Raw genomic sequence first — 6,782 nt, 5'->3', positions numbered from 1 at the left:
CATAAGGGAAAGGACACATGTGGCATACATTACACACACACACACACACACACACACACACACACACACACACACCCTGACTCCTTACTCTTATTACTGACATTGCTAATCACTCAGTCCTCCTTTGCACTAGGCCTGGTGTGTAACCTACATAGACATACTACCAATCGATTGGTCTATAGACAGTAAAGGAAAGAGGTTTGCTTTCTCTGCAGCCCATCACCTAAGACAAGTGTGCTGGTTGGTTTGTTTTTTGTTTGTTTGTTTTGTTTTGTTTTTGCAATTTGACACAAACCTAGACATATCTGAGAAGAGGACTCTCAGTTGAGGAGTTGTCTCTATCAGAATGGCCCGAGGGTCATGTTCTTGATTGGTAACTGAGTGGGGGGGGGCAGCTTAGCTCACTGCCTTGTTTCCACTCCTGGGCAGTCGTTCTGGGTTAAGAGCCAGCTGAGCCACAAAGCGATGGCTCTCACCTTTAATCCCAACATTGTGGAGGCAGAGGCAGGTGGAAATCTGAGTTTAAAGCCGGCCTGGTCTATAGAGTGAGTTCCAGGACAGCCAGAGCTGCACAGAGAAATCCTGTCTCAAACAACAAACTAAACCGAATTAAACCCTTTCCTTCCAAGTTGCTTTCAGTCTTTGCAGCAGCCTAGATAAGGGACATGGAAGGAAGAGTGCTCTCTCTCTCTCTCTCTCTCTCTCTCTCTCTCTCTCTCTCTCTCTCTCTCCCCTCCCCTCCCTCCCTCTCTCTCCCCCTCTCTCCCTCTTACCCTTCTTGCTCTTGCTAGCAGTTTCATTGCTAGCGTTCCTTGGCGTGAGAACCCATGTCTTCAGTGTTCTGGAATACACTGAAGACCACCTGAAACATCCACCCTGTGGACTGAACAACTACTGGATTCTAGGACTCTTCATTGGTAGATGGCCATTGTTGGACCATAGTAAGCCATTTTAATAAATATTCCATATATAATATATATTATAAATATGGATTATATAGTAGATAAATACATTCTGTAGTTCTGCTACTCTACAGAACCCTGACTAAAACAGCCACGGTCTTTGTCACAACAGTAGACATTGAATTAAGACAGCAAGGCTACCATGGGTGTCTACTTATTTCATGTTTGCCCACTGTCCACATAGGCCCTGCTGTAATCTGAGGTCCTAAGAGGGCAGGTAGAGGGTAACAGCCTGGTGCAGCATTTCGGATTAGTGAGCTCTCTGTGTCTTGTCTATGTGTCCTCCATGGGCCCATACAGAGCCTTTTCACACCCAAGAATCCATTTTAATCTTACAACATTGAGATCAGAGACATCACCCCACTGTACAGACAGGGGATGATATCCGAGACCAGGCTGAATGCCTGGGTTCTGCAGGTGAGGGGTGGCAGAACCAGATGTGAGTGGAGGGCAGAAACTCTCCAAACGCCCAGCTGTTCCCGGAGGTACTTATCTAGGCCATGGCAGCTGTTACTATACATCAGGACTTTATTCAGAAAAGCCAGAGCAGGCTGGGTAGACATCCTGGGAACAGTGACTGTCCCCACCAATAAAATGCCTGCCTTCAAAGAGCCTGGGGAGCTTGACTTTATATCTGCTCGGTGCCAAGCCATAAACAGGGAAAACTCCAGCCCCTGAGTCGGGGTGAGGAATGATTGAGGTTGGGGGTAGGGTTCTGTACAGATAGGGATACGGAGCCCTCCCATTCGAGGAGAGAATAAGGCTTCTGTCCTACCCGAGTTGGAATGAGGGCTCCGGAGCCAAACGTCGAGGGCTAGGGCAGAGCCAGCCAACCTTTGTCACGTGAAGTGCCACCCTGCATTCATAGCAGATCATCTCAGAGATATTCATCCCGCTAGCAGGCAGACAGTCTAAAAGCCTTGACTGTTTCTGTCTCATGGGGTCTCTGCAGGAATGCCAGGGGTCAGAAGACATAGGCAGCGTTCAGGCTGGTGGAAAGCAGGGGGTGGGCAGCGTCTGGGCACTGCCCGAGGCCAGATGGAGTCTTTGTGCTCTGTGCCCTGGGAACACTCTCAACCCTGCAGACTGCCCACAGAGGAGAACTGGGGCAAGCAGAGTAGGAGTGTTTTCCTGGACACTAGTTGCTGCTGATTTCCAAAAGTGCAGGCAACAGCCTCCAGACCCATCTTGCCACACCCTGTTCATACAACAGCCTTTGAAATGGCGGCACCTGAATGCGCTGGTTCCAAAATAAATGGGAAGTCATGGATACTTACTGCTCTAACAGTCTTCCAGAATGGGACACCTTGATGGCATAGGTTCTCTTTCCACCCTTACATGGGTTCCAGGGATTGAACTTGTGTCGCTGGGTTTGTGCAGCAAGTACTTTTATCCACCAAGTCACCTGGCCAGCCTGCTGTGATTTTTTTTAAAAAAAAAAAAGATTTAATCTCTTTTATGTGAGTACACTGTCACAACCTTCAGACACAACCAGAAGAGGGCATCAAATCCCATTACAGATGGTTGTGAGCCACCATGTGGTTGCTGGGATTTGAACTCAAGACCTCTGGAAGAGCAGTCAGTGCTCTTAACCACTGAGCCCTCTCTCCAGCCTCTCCTGCAGCTCTCCCAGCTTCCTGGCCAGCTCTTTCTTGACATGCTGCTCTGACTGCAGCGCTGGTAATCTCCATGTTCTCATTGGTCAGCGCTGGTAATCTCCATGTTCTCATTGGTCAGCGCTGGTAATCTCCATGTTCTCATTGGTCAGCGCTGGTAATCTCCATGTTCTCATTGGTCTGCACAGAAAGCAACAGACAGTAGGAACTAATGTGGCTGGAGTCCCCAGAATTGCATGTGTACCTCCTTCCACAGAGCAGGAAAGGCTACTGGATCATTCCCACACACCCTAGGGCTCTGGATCATGGGATGCCTTCACCACTACCACCTCAAGAGAGGTGGACAGCACCCCATCCCTTGAAGGTGCTGACCAAAAGGGGTGAGTGTGTTCCTTGTGAGTAAGGAGGGCCTGCAGGCTCCGCACCAGCCTGACCAAGCCTCCGTTCTGCAACTCAGCCAAACGGCTTCTTTAGCTCGAGGTGCTGGGACAGCGCTCTGCTGATGGGTGCGGTCACTCCGCATGCTCTCCAGGATCTGCTCGCTCCAGGCTGGCAGCCGCCCCTCCTGCTCCCCGGTTCAGGTGGCTCAGGTTCCCATTGTCCCGCACCTGGGGCAGCAGCTGTCCCATTAGACTCTCCAGTTCCTTCTGCAGCTGCTCAGCCTCTCCCTGCAGTCACTTCGGAGGGCCCAGGTTCCTCTGAGAAAGGAAGCAGGCACGGCGAAGGGATCCGCCTCGGGCTTCTCAGGCACCGCTGTGAGTCAGGCTCCCCGCCCCAAGCCTTGGCTTCTTTTCTGTCAGAGTCTCAGTCAGGATAAGCCGTAAGCATTTCCAGTCACTCTAGTACAGTTCCGTGACGCGCGGTCATCCGCAGCGGGTACCAGTAGGCATGCCATCCTGCTTTTCAAAGAGGGACAGATGCTCAGACAGTGACAAGGCTTGTCACCTGGTCCTGACAGAGGCCCTTTGCCCCTGTTACATTGCACTTACACTCAACTGCCCCCCAGGACAATGGAAGCCACCCTCATGGTCCTTTGACCCACTTCTTCTCTCAGGCCACCCTTGACCTACTTACCCTTGATTGAACTAAGTTTTGCCATGCTGGTCTTGTACCCGACTTTCTCTCTGCTCCTTCTCTTCCTTCAGCGTGTGCACCTGCCCAAGGCACAGGGGGAGCTGGAGATCCCAGGCACCACTCACCCCCAGTCCCACCTCTGCAAAACCGAAGCCCCTAACTCCTCAGCTGCACCACTCGGATGCTCAGGAAGAGCGAAGACACCGGAGGCGAGGCCTCACCTGCTCTGCCATTTGCTGTGCCCTCTGCTGCCACATGGTGCTCTCTCCTTTCAGGTTCTCTGCATACTGGTCTCTCTCCACCTGGAGCTGTTTCAGTGACTCCATCAGCTGCAGCAGTCAATGTACAAGTTACAGAGGGCTGTCACTGGTCCTCACCTGCCCTTGGCCACTGGAGACCATGCCCCTCCCCTCCCCCCACAGACCCTCACCTGGGCAACATGGGTCTCCAGCTGCGCCCGCTCCTCCATGGCCTGCTGTAACTGCTCATTACCGCCAGAGGCCTCGGACTGGCTAGAGAACTGTATGAGGGAAATGAGGGGTTAGGTCTGGGAGCCCATGCTTAGTGCTCCCCACAAGAGTGTGAGCTAGAATGACAACCCCTGGTCATTGCCGTATGGCAAAGTGTCAGGAGTTGCTAAGCAGACTCCTGCATGGGCCATGTAAATGAAATAGAATGATGACATTTCAACAGGCCTGGTAGCTCCTGCCTGCAACCTCCGCACTTGGAAGGCTAAGGTAGGAGGATTACTGTGAGTTCAAGGTTCACCTGGTGAGTTACAGGTAACCCTGGGCTAGTGATAAGACTCTGTCTCAACAACAATGTAAAATGAAAAGAAAGATGAAGTAGCCATCAAACCACCACTGAAATAACAGATCCAAAGTGTGGCCAGGGCTCCGTTGTTGAACAATTGGTAAATAATATTACCACAGGACAGGAGGAGGTTCCAAACTGTCCACGCTTGGCTGCAGGTCACCCCCAAGGAGCCACAGACTTTGTGTCTGGGCCTTAGGGGTGATGGCTGCACCTCTCACCTGTTGCAGCAGCAGCTCTGACATCTCTAACTTCTTCTGCAGCTCCTCCACCCACAGCTGTGCAGCTGCTTTCTCTGCCGCCAGGACTCGAAGCTTCTCTTCCAGTTCTGAGTTCTGCTGCCTCAGGTCCTCATTACTTTTGCTGTGGCCAGAGGCAGAGCAGAAGGAACCAAGAACAGAAAGGAACCGGTTTCAGAGTGACACAGGAGCCCAGTCACACAGCCACAGGACAAAGCACTGAGTCACAGTGACAGGCCTCAGAGAGACTGAGTTACCTGGGGCCACACGATGAGTCAGGGGCATGGCTGGGACCAGAGCACAGCTCTACACAAGCCCAAGCCTGTCTCCACTGAGTCTCCACTGTGCACACCGAGGCTGCGGAGAGCCCAGCCTCCTTCCCATTCTCACTTCTGTACAGCTCCCGCTGGAGGGCATCTGGCTCTTTGGTGAGGTCCTTGTTGTACTGCAGATAGAGAAAGCTGAGTGACAGGCAGAAGCAACACCAGTGGCCCCGGTGATATTCCACGGTGATATGCCTCCTCCTAACCACACTTGGCATTCTCCCAAGGCCTTTCTGCATTCTAAGTCTCACTGGTGATTCTGTGCGCTTGTTTTGAGATGGGGGTCTTTCTATGCAGCTCAGACTGGTCTCAAATGATCTGCTTCTGCCTCCTAAAGGTCCACACCACAATCCCTAACCTTCAGGGTATTGTTTTTAAATCAAGTCCAGACTGTGTATATGCCAAGCAATTGTCCTATCACAACTCACAACTCCAAGCTTTTAAAATTATTAATTCTTAGGGTTCATGTATTTCAGGTTGGTCTCAAACTCGCTGTGTTGCTGAGGGTGACCTTGCGTTTCTTATCCTCAGTCCTCTACCGTCTGAGTTTTGGATTACAGACATGCACCACCACACCCCATTTATGTGGTGCTAGGACCAAATCCAAGAACTTGAGCTAGCTCCATCAGGGGGTCCTTTCTAACACATCTACCAGAATAACAACACGCCAGTACTTCCTGAACCAACATCTCCCCTGGGGAGAGGCTCAGCCTAAGAGATGTGTGAGCAGAAAGAGCACCCGTCCAAACATCTTCTCAGAAACAAGTCCTCACATCCTCCAAACCTATGTAAACACTACCCCTAATTAATAATTAATATGTATCATGTCTCTGGAGAATCAAAGATGAAAAGCTTCTGTCCACCCCATGGCTCTCTGTACCTCAGGTTGAGATGATCTGGGGACGTTTCAATCTGAGAAGTTCAGTTTCCCAGGACCTGACCCACATTATAGATGCCGTTCATTCCAGGGAGCCTGACTTGGGACGCTCTGGTTCCCAAAGTTCAAGATTCCAAAAATGATCTTAGAGTCTCTCCGAGGGTGGAAACCTGAGGAAAAACCAAGCCAACCCAAATCTGTTCCCCTGCGGCCATCAAGGCCTGGTGCCAATCTTTCCCCGCTTTGGGTGCACAAGAATTGTAATTTCTCAGATCCTTTCCAACGTTTATTTTATATCAATGTTTGTTTATATTAGTCTTTCTTCTTTTTCCTTCCTTTCTGTGGAACAGTACATTTAATTAAGGCATGGATAGGGAGTTATTTATAACAACGTAACAGTGGTACACTTCTGAAGAAAACGTCTCAGTAACGATTAACCGTCTGGAATTAATCATCTGGGAGGGATGGTACCTTATCAGCCCTACCTCCGTCTCTGATGAAATGTTGGAGAGCCCTGTCCTGTGTGCATCTTATGCAGGTGACCACAGCTGCTCTGAGAATTTAAAAGATTGAGTGGTGGGCTGGAAAGACAGCACCCATAACATTCATCCTCTCTTTGGGCTCTTATGTCATCATGATGATGATGATGACGCTTTGTTTTTTTGGAGGTGGAGCATCATGTAGCCTAGGCTAGCCTCTAACTTTGCTATCCTAGATGATGCTTAGAACGACCCTGAACTCTTGACCCTATGACTCCATCTCCCAGGTAACAGGATCTGAGCTGCACACAGTTATGTCTCTGCAGTTAGACACAGTTTATACACGCCACATACGTGGTGCTGAGGGTTAGACCGAGAGCTTTTTGTGGTGCTGACTCC

General features: G+C 50.5%; 1 long non-coding RNA gene across 1 annotated transcript; it reads right to left on the bottom strand.

The window, feature by feature from the left end:
* Positions 1–3,893: 3,893 nt before the first annotated feature.
* On the bottom strand, positions 3,894–4,797 carry LOC308429373. Its single transcript, XR_013975320.1, has 3 exons — positions 4,687–4,797; positions 4,083–4,172; positions 3,894–3,981 (listed from the first exon to the last, which is right to left on the bottom strand). It is a non-coding gene; the product is annotated as an uncharacterized lncRNA (long non-coding RNA).
* Positions 4,798–6,782: the final 1,985 nt, after the last annotated feature.

This window comes from Micromys minutus (genome assembly GCF_963924665.1).
Source record: "Micromys minutus genome assembly, chromosome: 13".
Lineage (NCBI taxonomy): Eukaryota > Metazoa > Chordata > Mammalia > Rodentia > Muridae > Micromys > Micromys minutus.
This window is presented reverse-complemented; position numbering and strand designations above follow the sequence as displayed.